The sequence below is a fragment of the Dipodomys spectabilis genome, unplaced genomic scaffold, assembly GCF_019054845.1.
Source record: "Dipodomys spectabilis isolate Male_0828 unplaced genomic scaffold, ASM1905484v1 ptg000278l, whole genome shotgun sequence".
Lineage (NCBI taxonomy): Eukaryota > Metazoa > Chordata > Mammalia > Rodentia > Heteromyidae > Dipodomys > Dipodomys spectabilis.
This window is the reverse complement of record NW_024870955.1, coordinates 3,608,347-3,628,748: the sequence shown is the minus strand read 5'-3', so window position 1 is coordinate 3,628,748 and position 20,402 is coordinate 3,608,347. Positions and strand designations below refer to the sequence as shown.

The following is a 20,402-nucleotide window of genomic DNA, read 5'->3' as shown; positions in this document are numbered from 1 at the left end:
TTGCTCAGTTTTGTGTTTTCTGTCTTTTACAGGTGATATTGTTCTAATCAACACAAAGTGATTACTAATTCTCTGGGTTAGGGAGTCTGAGATTTTAATTTGATGACCTAAACCACACAGTGAAGAACAAGAATTACAGTTGATGGTTTGGTAGTAGCCTGGGAAACACAGGGATTCCTCTGCTGATCCTGCAGCTTTAGGTTTGGCTCTGACAGTCATTGCAGCAGTAAATCAACATCTTACCTGGCAGTTCTGCAATTCCCAGGCCTTCCCAGCAGTGCCATCTTGTACTTGTAGGTGGTACCCTTGGTATCCAGGGTGCCCATGAAGACAAATGTGTCTGGAGGGTAGTAACGGATTGTTCTGGCAGGTGATATCCCCATAGGGTACTCTGTATTCAGGCAGGTGATGCCCCTCTAGGATGCTCTGTGTTCAGGCAGGTGATACCCCAATAGGGTACTCCCTGCCCTTGGAGGGATCCCAGAGGAAAGAATATCTGGGGGTGATTTCTAAGGTGTAAAGATGAATGTGCATAGTAGCAAAATTTCATAAATTCAGCAAACATTCTCTGACACGTACCCAGTGTTAGGAAAAAGAGTCCACCTTGGTCTTCTAGACATACCCAGTGTAGAGACACAGCCAGAGGCAGACAATCTCTGGCCCCATGCTTGTCATTCCTGAGGAGCAGAGAAGCTTCTCAGAGGAGGGACCTTTTGAATTGGGCATTTGATGTCAGAGTAGAAGCTGGTCTCATTTCCTTTTTCTCAGAAAAACTGAGGCTCAAGGGATGTAGGTGTCCAGCTTGATACACACAGCTAATTCAGGGCTGGGCTAAGAAGAGGTTGCAGAGCCTGGGAATATGAGGAGAGATTTTTGTCTTTGGAAGAGGTCATAGCAAGGATGAAAGCAGAAGAGCTTCAAAACAAGTTACTTCTAAATTATTCCTCTAAATTATTAATTGCACATATCAAGCATATAGGTCTTATACACATATACGCATTTCATTAGTCCTACTAAGTGATTTCATTTTGTTTTTAGTACATACAACCCTGTGCCGAGTCTGGCCCTCCCTGGAATCTAAACCTCCTTAGAGTCCTAGTCCAGGCCTTTTGTAGTCTGAGCCTGCTCTGAAATCTGCACCAGTTCTGGTTACAGGCATATTTCTAGACTGGGCCTCCTTTAAGTCTGGAGCACAGAGTCCAAGTCAAAGTCCGTTTCTTGTGCCTACTCTGAGTCCAGGTGTCCTTTGAGTCTGAGTCCACGCCTGTTCCTAGTCTAGGCCCCTCAGACTCTGTGCCCACTCTGAGTCTATGCTGGTTCCAATTCCAGACCTGTTCCTGGGCCTCCTTGTAGCCCATATCTTTTCTTTTTTTTTCTTTTTTTGGGGGGGGGTCCAGTCGTGGGGCCTGAACTCTTGGCCTAGGCCCTGTCCCTCAGCTCTTCAGCTCAAGGCTAGCACTCTACTACTTGAGCCACAGCACAACTTCCCACTTTTTTCTTTTTGCTTATTTGGTGCTGAGGAATTGAACCCAGGGCTTCATGCATGCAAGGCAAGCACTCTACCACTGAGCCACCTTCCCAGCCAGTATGTTCACATCTTTTCTATGCCTGCTCTGAGTCTGAGCTGCTCTGAGTCCTGGCTGCTTGGAGTCCTGGTTGCTTTGAGTCTGGGTCTGCACCTGGCCTGCTTCAACTCTGGACCTGCTCAGGTCTGGGCCATGTTCATTGTCCGTGCCTGCTTCATGTTCTGGCCAATTCCTAGTCTGATTAACTCAGAATCTGCATCTATTATCATCCTGTTCAGAGTGTTCATGTCCTTAGCAAAGCCTAGGGGTTGGGGAAATTCTATAAGACATTCATTTTCCATTGTCTAGGTTTTATTCCCATTGTACTAGGCATATGAAAGTATTTTGTCTAGAATTAAGACCATGAAAATGATACTGTGTTCCATGGCCTCCTTCAAGCTAGGTAGGCACCTTTACACTGAGTCATGTCCCTTATCATCACTGTGTCAGGCCTGACCTGAGATCTGTCTCATTAGAAACTGGGCGGTGGTATCAGAAGGTGAGAGCAGAAAGTGTGCTCTAGATGGCTTTTTCTTTTTGTTCTCAGCCATACTCCTGATCACTCTCAGCATAAAAGAGGCTCCAGGATGGTGAAGCCTTGTTCTACAGAGACTTCCTTTAACTTCAGGTGCTGGGTGATGAGAAAATGCAAAAGGTTCAGAAGCCTGGAATTATGAGTGTAGGATCTGGGTATAAGGCCTAATGTAGTATGGTTTGGCTGGACCTCAACAAATCTTGCTTTGGAGAAGATAGTGAGTTAGGGCATAAGGGGATCTGTGGAAAACATTTCTGCCAGGTGCTAGTGGTTCATATCTGCTTTCCTAGCTACTCAAGAGGCAAAGCTCTGAAGATTGCAGTTTGAACCCAGTCCAGGTAGAAAATTCCTTTTTCTTCAATAATCACCAACCGACCCCTTCCTTTCCCCCCCCAAAAAGGGAAACAAAACCTCAAGAAAAGCACCTAGACTGAGTTCAAGCCCCAGAACCAACACAAAAAGATTTTTGTTTTCATCATATAGGTTTGATACACATTTTATTAGTCATTCAAATTTATTTCTATTTCTTTTTGGTAAATTCCAGTGGTATTGTGTCCCATGACCTCTCATAAGCCTGGCAAGCACCTCAGCTCTTAGCCTGGCCATCAAGATTTTGATGCATGTTGTCTTCTTCTGACTGTAGGATAAATTGTGGAGAGTATGGAAGCTTGGTATCTTTATTTATTTTTTTTTTTAAATTTTATTTTATTTTATTTGAGAACATACTGTACAGAGGGGTTACAATTACATGGGCAGGAAAATGCATACATTTCTTACCAAGCATTGCAGCCTCCTCCTTTGTTTACCCTTCACCTCCCTTCCCAGCCTCCCCCCTCCCCCCCACCCAATCATACCCCCCTCCCTCCCCCCACATTGTAAAGCTGGTTTTGACATGACATTTTGTACTAAGCTTGGTATCTTTAATAGAGGTTCATGGTATATGGCCCAATGTGGGATGGTCTAGAAAGACCCCATCAGAACTTGCTCTCGCAAACTCATATCTTGCCCAGGTCACTCGCCTTTCTCCAAGTCTGCATCAAATTTTCATCTATACTTTCATGTTCATTCTGCGGCCTGGAGAAGGAGGTGAAGGTGTATGTGAGAAAGGACCTCCAGTCCCTTCCTGCTTGGTACGTTGGTGCCAACCAGAACAACTTTGGTGACTCTAGGTTCCTACCCAGGCCTCTGAGTCTTCACTGCACTTCAAGCTTGCATTTTGGTCATATTATGTTCAGTACCTGTGGGGTTGGGAGCTCAGGATATGTGTGGAAAAAAATGTTAATTAATTTGTCAGTTCTGGGGCTGGAATTCAGGGCCTGGGTGCTGTTCCTGAGCTCTTCAGCTCAAGGCACACACTTTACCATCTGAGCCACAGTGCCACATCCAGTTTTCTGGTGGCTAATTGGAGATAAGTGTCCCCTAGACTTTCCTTCCCAGGCTGGCTTTGAACCACAATCCTCAGATTTCAGCATCCTGAGTAGCTAGGATTATAGGCGTGAGGCACTGACACACGGCAGTACCAAGTTTTTTTTTTATTATTGTTTTTTGTTTTGCCAACCCTGGGGCTTGAATTCAGGGCCTGGGCACTGTTCATGAGTCTATTTTTGCTCAAGGCTAGCATTCTACTACTTGATTGAGAGTGCAATTTCTAGCTTTCTTTTGTTTGTTTTGTTTATATGGTACTGGGGAATCGAACCAAGACTTTCATGCATGCTAGGCAAGCATTCTATCACTAAGCCATAGCTGCATAGCATGTTTTTAAGTGTGCTTTCAGACATGTTCATCCCATAGTCTGGAGAAGGCAATGAACACATGTGTGAGGAAGGACAGCCTATGCATTCTTGCTTGGTAACTTGTACCTGTCAGAGCAACTCTGGCCACACTAGGCCCATCCCTGGCCTGTATCCTTAGCACCAAGTCTTTACTGAGCTTTCAGCTCTGTCCTGCATAGGATATGGGGACTAGGGGGTGAGGGGATGTGTGACACATGTTTATATTTTCATTATTTCTTACAGACATTTTATCAGGCATTCCAAGGTATTTCAATTTGCTTTGGTGAATTCCAGTGGTATTATGTTCAGGGCTCTCCACAAGTTAGGGCAGCACCTCCACATTACCACTGTAGCCATGCTTCCAGTCCTTTTGCTTTTTCCCATTTTCTTTCACATTGGTTTGGCGGTGGACTGCTATTCTCCTTCTGTCCATAAATAGGTAAACAGGCATGTGCCCCTATACTAATCCCTATTCCCATTTGCAGATTAAAATAAACATGAGGATTGAAGTTATGCAACTTGTCCACCATTATATAGCTAGGTCTCCATGCAAACATCATTTCAACTTAGGCAGTTATGTGGTCACCTTAGAGCTTTCTAGTTTGAAACACGAAACACTGGAAGGTGTAGAAAGAACAGTGGCAACTCAATCCTTTCAACACTGATGAGTTTGTCTTGGAATAACTTGTATAATAGCATAAGTTTTGGGGAGAGGCAGATGGCCAGAATGCTAAAGACTCTTTCGTGTGGTGGTGGTAGTGGTAATGGTGGTAAGGGTAGTGGTGGTGTGTGTATTGAGAAGCAAGCTTGACCCTGCTGAATTTCATCCTCACATAGAATCAGCTCTTCCTCTAGTGTCTGGAACTGCCTTCACCCTAGTATTGCACAGAGACATTGCTGTCCAGGGGCCTGGAGTTAGGAGCCCATCTGCTGTGTTTACATTGGAACAGACCAATAAGAACATCCCTGCATTTTGTGCTAAGGACTTTGTTTCCACCAAAGGACTCTGAACACCATTTACCCTTTTCTGACCCTTTGCATCAGGGAAAACCATCTGTCTCTTTCTTTCTTTCTTTTTTTTTTGTCGGTCATGGGGCTTGACCTCTGGGCCTGGGCGCTGTCCCTCAGCTCTTCAGCTCAAGGCGAGCGCTCTACCACTTGAGCTACAGCTCCACTTCCGGTTTTCTGGTGGTTTTTCTTGGAGATAGGAGTCTCACTGTCTCTCCTGCCCGGGCTGGCTTTGAACCGCGATCCTCAGATCTCAGCCTCCTGAGTAGCTAGGATTACAGGCGTGAGCCCCCAGCGCCCAGCATCCATCTGTTTCTTAAAATAACTAAACAGGTTGTGATGTAGTGAACACCATAATCCTGAACCTAGGGAGTAAAGAAGATAAGGCAGGGGTTCAAGGGACTGATACTTTATTTATTCATGTGTTCATTTTTGATGTGTTTTACTTTAGGTCTTGATGTGTCAACCACATTTGAGTCATACTCCAATCCTCCTGCTAAAACCTTCTGAGTGAAGGGATTACAGTTGTGTGTCCATCTGTTTATCTCAATGAGATCTTTTATGTTGTGGGTTTTAGAACCTTGAATTGGTTATTTGAAGAAATCACCACGAATGCAGAATAGATAAAAATCAAGTTTTCTTTGGATGCCTGTGTATTTGAGCCAAAGTTGGCAACTATGTAAAAAAAGCCTTGTGTCCTGAGAAAGTTGGCATAGTTTTTATACCTTTTAGGCTATGTGTGTGTGTGTGTGTGTGTGTGTGTGTGTGTCCTGAGGCTTGAACCAAGGGCCAAGGTCTTTCCCTGAACTTTCTGCTCAAGACTAGTGCTCCACCACTATGATATTGCATTAGGAAATTACTTTTTTCAAAAAACATACCAACAATATTATTGACAAATATAATAAACAAACTAGACCTCATTGAAAGAAAGCCTTTTGCCTTCCACCATTCACCCATGCCTATAAGCCTAGCTGGTTTTCTCCTGAGAACTGGAGAATAATTGTTTGAAGCCACTCTTACCCTTAAAACAAGTCCACAGACTCCATCTGTAATAAACTAACCAAAAGACAGAATGGAGGCCTGGCTCAGTTGTTTTCCAGCCATGAGCAATCAAGCTAATCCTAAGGAATGTGAGTTCATGCCCTGAATTCAAGAACTGGCAAAATAGAAGACACTCAGGCAGTCATATAGATAGAAGATAGATAGACAAATAGATACATAGATAGATAAATATATATAGAGAGAGATACATACATACATACATCACATTTTTGTTTTGTAAGTGGTATCTACAATATAAAATAGAGCTCATAATACTGGGTAAAAAATTTAAATTATGAATTTGATGTGAACTTATATCCACTGAATACAGACAATTCTTATGACTAATAAAATACCTCTTTTCCCCTTCAAGTACTGGTTTTTGACATCAGAGCCTTGCTCTTTCTTACCTTGCTTTCTCAGCTGACCCAGCTATGATAGAAACACATATGCAAGCTAGATTTTGCCTATTATTTTAAAGACTGTGTTTCCAATAACATTTTCTGTCTGGATTTGAAACTTGTTTCTGTAGAACTTCAGCCTCCTAAGTAGCTAGAATTGAGCTATTGCTGCTAGATTAAATAATTCAATTTTTATTACCAAACATTAGCCACAAAAGGATTTCACTGTCAAATTTCCACACATATATAAAATATATCCCAATCAACATCAGCCCCTCTATAATTCTTCTCCCAAAAGATTCAATTCCCTACCTTTCCCACTTGTGCCCACCTTCATATCTGAGCCTGTTTTTCTTTCCTGGCATTTCTGTGTATGTATGAACTGTACCAAGGAGTTTCACTACGTTTTTTTTTGTTGTTGTTGTTTGTTTGTTTTTGTTTTTGGTTGGTTGTGGGGCTTGAACTCTGGGCCTAGGCACTGTCTGTCCCTACGCTCTTTAGCTCATGGCAAGTGCTCTACTGCTTAAGCCACAGCGCCACTTCCAGTTTTCTAGTCGTTTATTGGAGATAAGAGTCTGACAGATGTTCCTGCTTGGAACAAATTATTTGAAGAAGTATTTGGGCTGGCTTTGAACCGTGATCCTCAGATCTGAACCTCCTGAGTAGCTAGGATTACAGGCGTGAGCCACCTGCACCCAGCAAGGAGTTTCACTATAGTGATTCAGAAATACATATATTTTGGTAGAAAAATCCTCTCTGCTGTTTTCTTTTCCTCTAAAGAGCCACAATCTACTATTGGTCAACTGCTGTCATTGAGGTTCTTTATGTCCTGCTTATGCATAGTTGACCTGTACTTTGAAATTATTTGCCTTTGATTTTTCTGTCTACCATTCTGTCTACCATTATCTGAGCCTCCTCTACAGTCCCACCTTTTTAATATATATACACATTTATGAGAATTTTTTGTGGAAATATCACTTAAGCCACAGCACCACTTCTTTCTTTGTCTGAGTAGTTTGTTGGAGTCACAAGGAACTTTTTCCTGGGCTGGCCAGGGATTAAAATCCTCCTACTCTCAGCCTCCCATGTACCTGAGATGACAGATGTGTGCCACCACACAGCAGGTGAATGAGAAGGAGCTTTGTGTAGATATAACTAGACTGGTCTTGAACTAATGTCAACTTGCCAAGTAGATAGCTTTACAGGCATATGTCTTCAAAACCTTGATGTGTTCTGCTTAAATTTGAAGTAGTGATTGTACATACTTAGGGTGTATAATGATAATACAGTCCTTGTTGAGTACATAATAATCAGTTCGATATAATTAGCACCTTCAGGGCCTGGGAAGGTGGCTCAGTGCTAGAGTGCTTGCCTTGCATGCATGAGGCCTCAGGTTCAATTCCTCAGCACCACATAAGCAGAAAAAAAGTTGGAAGTGGAGCCATGGCTCAAGTGGTAGAGTGCTAGCCTTGAACTGAAGAACTGAGGGACAGGCCCAGGTCAAGAGTTCAGGCTCCGTGACCACCACAACCACCAACAAAAAATAGTACTGCAGAGATAGCACTTTCATCTCTTAAAACTTTGATTACCAATGTAATTTGGTAACATCATGACTCTACTTGTTATTTTGGAATATACCATAAACATCCATAAATTGATAATGTTCACTAAAGGATTGGAAGTGGATAGGGATAGAGACACGTTAGATTACAAGTAGTAGATATATCTTTATTTATTGCTGCTTTGTAAAGCATTAACATATATCCACCATGACAATACCAGAGAATAATTTTCATGCAGTATACAATTTTCCTTTCCTTATTCTGCCATCCACTACCCCCTATAAATAAGAATGTTTTTCCTTTTTAATTATTTTCACAATTAAATTATTATAAGATGGATTTTTTTGAAATTGCCTCATTTTGCTTGGTTTTGTGATGGTAGATATTGAGACCAGGGTATCATGTAAGTTATGCTAGTATACTATACCCCTAATTTATCCTCATTCCATCACATTCCATCATGTAGGGATTTACAATTGCTGGATATAGTGTTTTGTGAAGCTGGACTGAAACTTGCAACCTTCGTGATCTCTCAGCAGATTCTGGTGGCTCTTACCTATAATCCCAGCTACACAGGACATTGAAAACTGAAGATTCAGTTCCAATCCAGACTGGGCAAGAAACTCTGTGAGTCTCTCATCTCCAATTAATTACAATAAGCTGGAAGTGGAGTTGTGGCTCAGGTAGTAGAGCACTAGTTTTGAGCAGAAGATACTCAAGGTAACCATGAGCACAAGCCTAAAATATTCATGTGAGTGTGTGAGCATGCACTCTCTCTCTCTCTCTGTCTCTCTCTCTCTCTAAAGCAACATTGTATCTTACATTCACATCCAGAGATTGGACAACAGCTCGGCAATTTGTGAAATTAATTTTTGTATTTCTTGAAGGAGAAGGATAGATCATGGCACACAGAAGCCAAGACTTCAGAGGCAAGTACTGTATAAACAAATAGCTTGTAAAAAAAAAACCAAATAGCAGTTTTCTATCTAGCTTTATATATAACATTCCTTAAATGCTGTAGTATTCTTAAAATAGTAGTCATCATAACAATAAAAACAAATGCACCTTTTCCCTTCTCCCCTTCCCTACTTCATAAAATATTTGACAACAGAATAAAAAAAGTCTTTTTTCTTACAAGAATGGACACCTGTAAAAATATCTATGTGTGTAATGTTTGTTTACCAATCCTTCTTTGATCTTCCCACCTCTAGGTACTTTCATATTTTGCTGATGACTGCTCTTAAGGGCAAACAGAAGATTAGGATACAGAAACAAAATAAGGTCCTAAGATATAGATGTAAAAAAACATGTGCAGGAAGCACAGAGCAGGCTGAGAGTGCCCTGAGAAGTAAAATGATTTGTGCCGGGTGATAGGAATAGTGACTAGTAAGGCATGGATCTGACCTAGGAATGGCTCCTTGAAGCTGAGAGCATGCCAGTACCTAGGGGATTTGACAAACAAGGTATGCTGTTTACTATGTCCATATGTGTACATTGTGATGTGGAAGTGGTGATTTCAGACTCGTTTGTTTTGGGGAAGGTCTTACATGAGCAAGCAGCTTAGATTATTGGAACCTGAGAGGTGACCTTGACTCCCTCACAGTGGATTAGAACATGGGACTGTGATAGCAAACTGTGAAAGTTTGTTCAAGTCAGCTCACTTGGCCTGTGGCTCTGGAACAAGAAAGATGTTCTTATTCTGTGTTCAAAAGTCAGGAGACTTGGGGCTGGGAAGGTGGCTCAGTGGTAGAGTGCTTGCCTTGCCTGCGTGAGGCCCTGGATTCAATTCTTCAGCACCACATAAGCAAAAGAAAAAAGCTGGAAGTGGTGCTGTGGCTCAAATGGTAGAGCACTAGCCTTGAGCTGAAAAGCTGAGGGACTGTTCCCAGGCCCAGAGTTCAGGCCCCACGACAGCCCGCCCCCCCCCAAAAGTCAGGAGACTCGGGTCTCTGGCAAGAGAGGTGTGAGTGCGTCACTCAACGCTGCAGACATGGGATCAGTACCAAGAACCAAATCTAGTTTCTCAGGCCTTTGTCCAAGTAGAAACCAAGAGAAATACAGAGCAACTCAGGCGAGGTGTAATCATGATAGAAAACCTATTTGATCTCATCCTACTCAGACTAGTACCATCTTCTTGTGTGCTTTTAAGTGTCTATATTGAAATAATTCTTTCTATGTAGTTTTCAATCCACTCTATTACAGTTACTCAATTTGAAGTGTGCTCCCAATTCCATGTTTGAAAGATCCATTCTTTTTACCACCTTAGTGTGAAAAGGAGTCGGCTCCAACCTGGGATATACCCTGTAAAGTATGGAGCGTGGAGGCAAGCCTGGAGATGCTTGTGATGAACCTAGTCCTTGCCCACCAGAAAGGAGATCTCTTCTTTATTCAAAACTTCCTATACAACTATAGACTGTGGGAAAATGGAGCAAGTGCTGGCTATTATGTTTAAAAAGTGAATGCTCCTCTTTCAATCCAGGGCTGCTCAGCCAGCCCTCATGGATGAGTCTTGGGAGTACTGGCTCCAATCTGAGACTGTTTGTTTCACTGGGGTCTTCTCACAAGAGCTTGGCATAAGACAAAGAAGAACACACCATGGCTAATTTCTTAGGACTGGCCAGCCAGGACATTTCATTTCCCTCAGAAGCTACTGGAGCTTTAGAAATCTGTTTACTGACAAATCAGGATTATAGGCATGAGCCAGTAACTCTCACCTAGCTGAGGCTCCAGGAAATCACATTTATCATTTGTAAATAAGTTTTCAGTAGTAATCCTGGAGGCCTGTGAAATAATGTAATCAGAGAAAGGGCTAGGGTGTCAAAGGTGGCTAAATGACTTCTGAGCCAGCGGTGATGCCTTCCATTTGTAAGTCCTGAACCATTTACTTTTGGGGGGGGGTCTGGTTGTTAGCCTGAACTCTGGGCTTGGATGCTGTCCCTCAGCTCTTCAGCTCAAGGCTAGTGCTCTACCACTTGAGCCACAGTGCCACTTCCCGCTTTTTTTTTCTGCTTATGTGGTGCTGAGGAATTGAACCCAGGGCCTCATGCATGCAAGGCAAGTGCTCTACCACTGAGCCACCTTCCCAGCCCCTGAACCATTTACTTTTTATGTCTTGCTACTTGAACTCAGGGTCTAAGTACCAATCCTTTGGTGCTCACAGCTGGCACTCTACCATTTGAGTCACAGGGTCATTTCTGCCTTTTTGCTGGTCAATTGAAGATAAATGTCTTCAAATTTTTCTGCCAGACTTGCTTCAAATGGTGATTCTCAGATCTCTGCCTCCTGATTAGCTAAGATTGGAGGTGAACCATTGGCACATTTACTTTGAACAGACTTCTCTAAGCCTCTTAGCAGAATTTTCACAGGACTGAATAGACATACTTCACTGTTGTTGTCTCTCAGTTTCACATTCCCATCTGGGACTTAGCCAGATCCTTAGGTTTCCTGTTAGTTCTGAAAAGAGGAGCCATTAAAGTGACGTTCTCCTGTCCTCCCATAGGTACAGAGCCCTCTGCCCTAACTGTGAGGAAGATGAACAAGTAAAGAAGTAAGTGAACTCTGGCACAAAGAGAAGGCCTCTCCTAGCAAACTGGGTATCTTTGAGGCTTCTGATTCAAAGTACACATTTCTCCTTTGCACACTATTTATGACTTCCACCAGGGAGTTAAGGCTTGGGACTTTAGTAGTTGGCAGATGGCACAGGTGTGGGTGTGGTTGTGGTCTCTTATCGATGACAGGGAATATTGTGTGCAGAGAATCATATCCTGGGGGAAACAACCCACAGTGAGAAATTTGGAGAATTGTCTTGCAGCAGCTTCTAGAACTGGGTTGTGAGAAGCATCCTAATCCCAGGAATCTCCTCCCACTTCCTAATAAATGCACCTCTGCATAGAGGATGGACAGCCTCTGCATGGGGTTTGTAAGAAAGGGGCTATGTGAGGCAGAGAAGGGGGAGGGCAGGTTCTCACCTTGCCACCAATCTGCTCCCAGAACCCTTTATTCCATCTTCACTTTGCGGATGGACTTTTCCCCTGATGACTTCTATGAGCCCAGGAACCATGACACCCTGAATAAACTCATATACTATGTCATATTCAACTTGCACTCTTGGACTTGCTCTTCCTCTTACACATCCTTCTTGACCAGCTGGAGTGACACATGACTTATCAGAGCAAGAAAAAGGAGGAGTCCTTGCATAGGTGCCAAGACTTTGTGAGTAGTGATCGAAACTAGGCCCCTAAGGATGGGCTTCTCAGGATGGTGATTGGCCAGGAGCCCTTAGTACAACCCAGCTAGACAAAATGTCCTTTTATGGATATTGTCTGCCAGGTAATGCCTGTTCTTTTTTGAAAATATTCAGGCATCGGTGCTGATTAGAAACACCCTACCTTCTCACCACTGTTCAGTCCAAACTCAAGTTAAATAGCTTTCTTCATTAAAACCTCATGGCAGTTTAATTACACATGAACTTATAGACTCCACTCTAAGAATCCTTTACCTATTTCCATTCTCAGGTTTCGATCACCATAGAGCAGCTTTCCCTGAATTCGAAATAAAGAACCCTCAGTGATGTCACCAATGGTGATGATGGAGATCTGGAGTCATCACTGGACTCCAGAAAGAATGTGAATGTAGAGCAGATAAGGCCATTTGCAGAAAAGACCAAGCAGATTTTGAGTCCTGTGGGTGTCCCACTTGTTCTGAACCCTACACATGACGCAGATGAACCTGCAGGTACTACAGTGGAAGAAGATCCAGAATTTATTCACTTGACTTTCACAGTCTACCTAGATCAGCTCCAGGTGAGTCAAATCAGGACATGTCTTGGCATACAGGATAAACCAGCACTTATGGGGTTTGAGGAAAATTTCCCCAGTCTGTGTTCAGAAGCACCAATAAGTGATGTCTGAAAGCTTGATTCAGTTGAGGAAAGGGAGTCTGTCCTCACAGAATATCTGCTGCAGGAAAACCAATCTCCAATGGAAAAATTAGAATATGTCCCTCCCTTAACTCAGGAAGAAAAACCTTCCTGTAATGAGGTGGTAGATCCCTTTGACTACCCTGACCTAGCATTTCTGCTTATAGGCAACTTATAGGATGATCTAGTGTTATAGGTTCCTTCTCCCCTCCCTGGGAAAATATCTATTTTACTTTTTGTCATGATTGATGTAAAATGTTTATTTTATTTACTCTTCTAACTCTATTAAAACATCAATATTTATGTTGTACAATTCTTGAATCCTATATACTGTGGATTTTTTCTTCCTATAATCTGATGACCCAGGCACATGGGTCCTGAGTGGGTTGAAAAACACCTGTAGCTGTACAAGAGAATCTACTGAATATAGAGGCAACTATTAAATGCATAGGCAGTGGCAAAAGTTCAGGCCATGCCTCTATATGGTGATAGGGTCCCTACACTAGCTCTAGGACATAGCAGACCAGACATCCTAGAAAGGTGTTCCTCCTTGATCCTCAAGCTCATAATCTGTCATTTGGGACAAATGCCAGAGTAAATGTAGTGGTACATGGGACTCTCTTCCAACAGTGAATTCAAGTATCATTACACATCCATTGTGCTTCATGCAAACATCTAAGAAAATTTCACCCTAAATAACACCAAAAACCTAGTTTGGGGAGAAAATATTTAACAAGATACATAGGATCCCACAATTCAATGAAAATGAATACACATCAAGAAACCTGTGGGACACAGCAAAAGCATTCCTGAGGGGGCAAATTTATTGCCCTCAGTGTCCACATCAAGAAAATAGAGATGGACTAAGTAAATAATCCCATGTTGTAAACTACTAGAAAAACATGAAAAAAGTGGAACCTAAAGTTACTAGACAGAACCAGATTACCAAATTAAGAGCTGAAATTAACGAGATAGAGATTAAGAAAATTATAAATAAAATTAATAAAACAAAAAGCTGTTTTTTAAAAAAATACATAAAATTGATGGACCTTTGGCAAGATTAATTAAGAGAGGAAACCCAAATTAACAAGATCAGGGATGCCACGGGAAAAATCACAACAAATACCCAAGACATCCAAGCAATTCTAAAGAACTATATCCAGAATCCATACTCTCTAAAGAAAGAAAACCTATCAGAAATGGATGCATTTTTAGAGAAATACAAGTTACCCAAACTGAACAAAGAACCAATCAATTAAAAAAGCCAATATCTTACAATGAGATAAAGGAAGCAATCAGAAGTTTTCCAACAAGGAAAAGCCCAGGACAAGATGCATTCACTACGGAATTCTGTAAGACTTTTAAAAAGGAACTAACACCCATACTCCTCAGCCTCTTCCATGAACTAGAAAAAGAGGGAGCTATCTAAAACTCATTCTACGATGTCAATATCACACTCATCCCCAACCCAAGCAAAGACCCAATAACAACAGCAACAACAAAAAACTACAGACCAATCTTCTTGATTAACACAGACACAAAGATCATTAACAAAATTCTATCCAACAGAATCCAGAAACATATAAAAAAAAAACATACATCATGACCAAGTAGGCTTCATCTCAGAGATGCATGGATGGTTTAACCTACATAATTTAATAAATGTAATCCATCATCTCAACAGACCCAAGGTCAAGAGCCACATGATTATCTCCATTGATGCAGAAAAAAAGCTTTTGATAAGAGACAATATTCATGTTAAAAGCTCTGGGAAAAATAGGAATAGAAGGAACATTCCTTAAAACAATAAAAGCCATATACCACAGACCAACAGCCAATATTATACTTAATGGGAAAAACAACCAATTCTCCTAAAATCAGGCAAGGATTCCCACTTTCTCCACTCTTCTTCAATATACTTCTGGAAACCTTAGCCAGAGCAAAAAGGCAAGAAAAAGACATTAAAGGGATCCACAAAGGGAAGGAAGAAGTTAAATTATCTCTTTGGGCAGATGACAGGATACTATACCTCCATGATCCCAAAAACTTCGTCCTCAAGCTCTTAGAACTTATAAACTAATTCATCAAAGTAGCAGGATACAAAATCAACCCACAAAAATCAGTTGCCTTCCTGTACACAAACAATGTACAAGCAGGAAGGGAAATCAAGGAAACGGCCTCATTCACAATACCCTCCCCCCAAATAAAATATTTAGGAATTAGCCTAACCAAAGATGCAAAAGAACTATTTAATGAAAACTATAAAAACTTAAAGAAAGAAATTATAGAGGACACCAGAAAGTGGAAAGACCTTCCATGTTCTTGGATAGGCAGACTTAATGTAGTGAAAAAGCCAAAATTAATATACAAATTTAATGCAATTCCTATTAAAATCCCAATGACATACATTGCTGAAATACAGAAAACAGTCCAAAAATTCATATGGAACATAAAAAGAACTAGAATAGCCAAAATAATTCTAGGCAAAAAAGAAAACAAGGGAGGGATCTCGATGCCAGACTTCAAACTCTACTATAGAGCCATAATGACAAAGACAGCATGGTACTGGCACAAAAACAGACCCCTGAGGGGCTGGGAAGGGCTCAGTGGTAGAGCACTTGCCTTGCATGCCTGAGGCCCTGGGTTTGATTCCTCAGCACCACATAAGCAAAAAGAAAAAAGCCGGAAGTGGCGCTATGGCTCAAGTGGTAGAGCGCTAGCCTTGAGTTGAAGAGCTGAGGGACGGCACCCAGGCCCAGAGTTCAGGCTCCACGACCGGACCCCCCCCCCCCAACAAAAAGAAACAGACCCCCGAAGACCAAGGGAATAGAATAGAAGATCCAGAAATAAAACTACATGCCTATAGTCAGCTGATAATTGACAAAGGAGCCAAAGACATACAGTGGAAGAAGCACAGCCTCTTCAACTACTGGTGCTGGGAAAACTGGGTGGCCACATGCAGAAAACTAAAAGTGGACTCCAGCCTATCACCATGCACTAACCACTCCTAGGCATCTATCCTGAACAACAGGAACCAGGATACAAGGACACATGCACCTCTATGTTTATTGCAGCACTGTTCACAATAGCTAGGATATGGAAACAACCCAGATGCTCTCACTACAGATGAATGGATCAAAAAATTGTATTTATATCCAATGGAATATTATGCTGCCATTAGAAAGAACAAAATAATGGCATTCACAGAGAAATGGATGGAACTTAAAGAAATCATGTTGAGTGAGGTAAGCCAAGAGGAAAGAGACAAATGACACATGGTCTCCCTGATAAGTGGATGTTAAATCCAGAACATAAGGTAATACAACAAAGTAAACAAGACTCGAGAAACAAAAGACCCCCACTCATCTAGTCCAATCATTACTAACTGACCCCATGCCGCTGACCACATATGGTATATATGTGCACATCGGAGGGAAACTAGGAGGAGGGCACAGAACTAGAGGGAAACGGGAAAACATACAACAGTGGGACCCATCGGCTGCACCGGACATTGATAAAAACAAACCAAACAACTTAAAGGCAACCATGGGAGGGAGGAAATGAGTGGGAAAGAGAGAACAGCTGACACTATGCAATATCACTCAATATGGAAGAAATAACTGTATAGTCAAAGCCCATAGAACTCATAAACTTTATGGACCATGATAGACAATTTGTCCCATGAGTGTTAGAATGTGTTTGTGACTTTAACTAAGCATCACTATCCCAAAATACTTTGAAATTTGTGAAATCATAATTTTATATGATTACATTAATCAATCACAATAAAAAATTTGGAAAAAAGATACATAAGAAATATGAACACTGACATAAAATACATCGTAAATAGGAGAAAGAAGACTTGCATAAATGGAAAATGACTTGCCAGATGTCATGAACCATCTCACTAATTCTAGCTTCTAAAATTCTAAAATGGAGGTTCAAAGCAGCACCTGCAGACAAATCTTAAAGACCCTTATTCAATGAATCAGTAAAAGTCAGGAACTGGAGGTGTAGCTAAAGTTCTATGTACAAGCGTTGAACAGAAAATAAGCAAGAGAGCAAGGTCCTGAGTTCAAATTCCACTGGTGGCACAAAAGATAAATATATCAGAGAAACAAAATTTTGGCAATGGCAATTTTAAACTAAGGAAAAACATATACAAGAAAAAGGAAAAGTACATGTTAATACTGTACTTGAACAGTTTTTTCTCATGTCCATAGCTCCAATTTTAGATATTTGTTGTTGTTTTTTTTGGAAATAATTTTTGGAAAGGTTTTTCTTCCTCAGGTTGGTTTTGAATTACCATCCTCAGATCTCTTCTTTCTGAGTAGCAAAGATCACAGATGTGAGTCATCCTCCCCTACTTAACTTCCTCTTGTTTTTGCAGTATCCAATTAGTTTGTTTAGGATTTCTTATAGTCCCTTACACATTTTAGAATGAATTTTGCAATTAATTTAAACCCAGGTCACAATCTTGTAAGGGGGCATTTTGAATGCAAAGGCAATTTGAAAAGTACTGCTCTTTTAGAAATATTTTATTTTTTTGGGTCCGGTCGTGGGGCCTGAACTCTGGGCCTGGGCGCTGTCCCTCAGCTCTTCAGCTCAAGGCTAGCGCTCTACCACTTGAGCCACAGCGCCACTTCCGGCTTTTTTCTTTTTGCTTATGTGGTGCTGAGGAATCGAACCCAGGGCCTCAGGCATGCAAGGCAAGTGCTCTACCACTGAGCCAACTTCCCAGCCCTCTTTTAGAAATATTAAGTCCTATCTATGCCTCCATCAGAAAGAATGACATTGCCCCATTTGTTAGGAAATGGAAAAACTTGGAAAAAATTATATTAAGTGAAGTAAGCCAGGCCCAAAGAAACATAGGTCCCATGGTTTCCCTTATTTGCAATATCTAGTATATGTATGAGTCAAGCGGAAAAGGTCAGATAATGTGATGTCAAGAAAATGAACCCTTAGATGTGTATTTTAATGTTTTTTTTCATGGATGTGTTTCTAACGCATTTATAAGATTATCTCTTTGTTGCTTTGTATGTCCCTCCTCCACAGTATAACCCCTGCTTTCACTATATTTGATGTCAGTATAACTTGTGGAGGAGATGGGGAAAAACCAGTTGTTTAAGGATACAGGTGGACCTGTTGCAACAATGAGAAGTACAAGTTGTCATGTCCAAAACGAGCTTTACAACGTCGGTGTGGGGGGAGGGGAGGGGGGGTCAAGGAAAAAAAAATATTAAGTCTTAGCTGGGCACTGGTGACTCACATTTGTTATCCTAGCTTCTAGGTGGCTGAGATCTGAGGATCACAATTCAAAGCCAGCCTGAGCAAGAAAGTCTGTGATATTCTTACTCTAATTAACCACCCCCAAAACAAGATGTGTAGCTGTTGCTTAAAGAAGTAGAGTGCTAGTCTTGAGCAAAAAAGTTCTGGGACATTGCCCAGGCCATGACTAAAGCTCCACAACTGATAAAAAGTAAAATAAAGTACAATATTGAGTCCTTTAGTATTAGGACAGGGTTATTTTTTTCCATTTCAGTGGATCTACTTGACTTTAAAGGCCTTTTTCCATTTCCAAATCACTCATCTTTTTATTGTTGATGTTCTGTGGTGGTCTTGGTGCTTGAATTCAGGATAGGAGCTATCCTTGAGCTTCATTTAGCATGAAGCTAGTACTGTACCACTTGAGATACAGGTCACTTCCAGGTTTTTTGGTGATTAATTGGATCTAGGATGTGGTGCAGGAGGAATGGGAGTAGAAGGAATGGATTGGGGGTGTCCCTCCTTACCCTGGTGCTTTAGTCATATGAAATGGAAAGTTTGCTGAAAATGGGCAGGTCTCCTGAATTGTCCAAGATGCGGGAATCTGACCCAGCATGGCTCCTGCTGCACTGCACAGGTAGCCTTGACCCAAGAGAGAATCCTGAGGGGTGGCATGAGAATCAAACATGTGAGAGAACTCAGACATGAATCAGAATAGGAAGGTGGTGGGGTAGACATGAAAGGCAGCCCCATGAAAGAGGTAAAGAACAAATACCTGGCTCTAGAAGGTGAAGGGGTTATTGGTGCCATCAGGAAGGTTGGGTGAGCCCAGGAGGTCAGCGGCAATCAGGATGGGTGTTGGGATGATGGACGTGGGGCTATCTAGCAGCTCAGTGGTGGCAGCAGTCTCACTGGCACTGGAAAATCCAGCAAAGCTAAAGCTATGCTGGAGATAGGGAAGGTCTGCAGAAAGGTCCTGGCCAGGGCTCTGCGTTCCTTGGCTTTGTGGATGAAGTGGCAGCAGGGCTCATAGAGGCAAAGGTTGGTGACATGGAAGGTGCAACCCAGCTAGATCTTGCACTTGGGATGGCAGGCTAGACTGTGGAGCTTGTGGATGCTGTGCATGAAGTGACACTTGTCTCTATAGGTGTTTTCTTCAAATTGGTGGAACAGCTAGGTCTTATAGTGACTGGAGTTGACCTGCCTCCTTTGGTCTGCTTCTGATTGGGTAGCAGCTGCTCAGCACCTGTGAGAAAGAGCAGTCTCTGAAGCTGCTGTCCCTAGAGTACAAGACTGGGACTGGCTCACCCTTCAGGTTGCTGATGACCTAGCTCTGGTGGAACTTGGTGCTGGGCAGGGTGTTGGGCAAGTGCCTCCAAGGGAAACACCTCAGCAGCAGGAGAGACCACTGCCTTCCTGTCCAGCAAGCAGCCCCTTCTCTGGAAGCTCTGTCATTGAGCATCTTGTCAACCAAAGCTTGCATAAAGCTTCTCTCAAGTTGAAAATGGTGGCAGATACGAGTGGGGTAGTCATTGTGGACACTGACAGAGGACAAAGGTGCAGATTTGGTGTCATGAAGGTCCTGATGTGGGGAAGGTGCTTACTCTGACACTTAGGTCAGGAGTTCCACATGTCTAATCCCAGGGCTCCTCACCTTTCTCACTCTGCCCTCATAGAACTTTAAGTGGATTTTTTTGTTTTCTTTTTAGATTATAAAATGTCAGTGCATCAAATACAAGGGATTGCTGCATATTAATTGGGTTGCATGTAGTCAGGTTTTTTGTTTGTTTTTTGTCAGTCATGGGGCTTGAACTCTGGACTTGGGCACTATCCCTGTGCTCTTCAGCTCAAGGCGAACATTCTATTGCTTGAGCCACAGCACTACTTCCGGTATTCTAGTGGTTAATTTGAGATAAGAGTCTCACTGACTTTTCTGCCGGGCTGGCTTTGAACTGTGATCCTTAGATCTCAGCCTCCTGAGTAGCTAGGATTACAGGCGTGAGCCACTAGCACCGGGCAAGTAGTCAGTTTTTCATCAGAACAAATACCTGAGAAAAGTATCTTCAGAAGTGAGATTATGTGTGTGGAAGGTAGGAAGAAAAATGAGAAAAACTGGAAATGTTGGCAGATGCTGTAATTTGTGCTTTTGGGGAACAGTGCAAGGATATTATACATTCAATGGCACTTTGAATCAAGGTAGTAAGACCCTCTCAAAAATATTAAATAAAAAAGGGATAGAGGCACAGTTCAAATGTTAGAGCATTGCCTAGTGTGTGTCTGGCCTGGAGTTCACTCCCTAGCCCCAGAGATTTGACTTGGAAGGGGCTAATCTGAG

At 42.0% G+C, this 20,402-nt stretch overlaps 1 pseudogene; it reads right to left on the bottom strand.

The window, feature by feature from the left end:
* Window positions 1–18,603: 18,603 nt before the first annotated feature.
* LOC122126422 lies at window positions 18,604–19,600 on the bottom strand (annotated as a pseudogene).
* Between the last annotated feature and the right edge of the window lie 802 nt (window positions 19,601–20,402).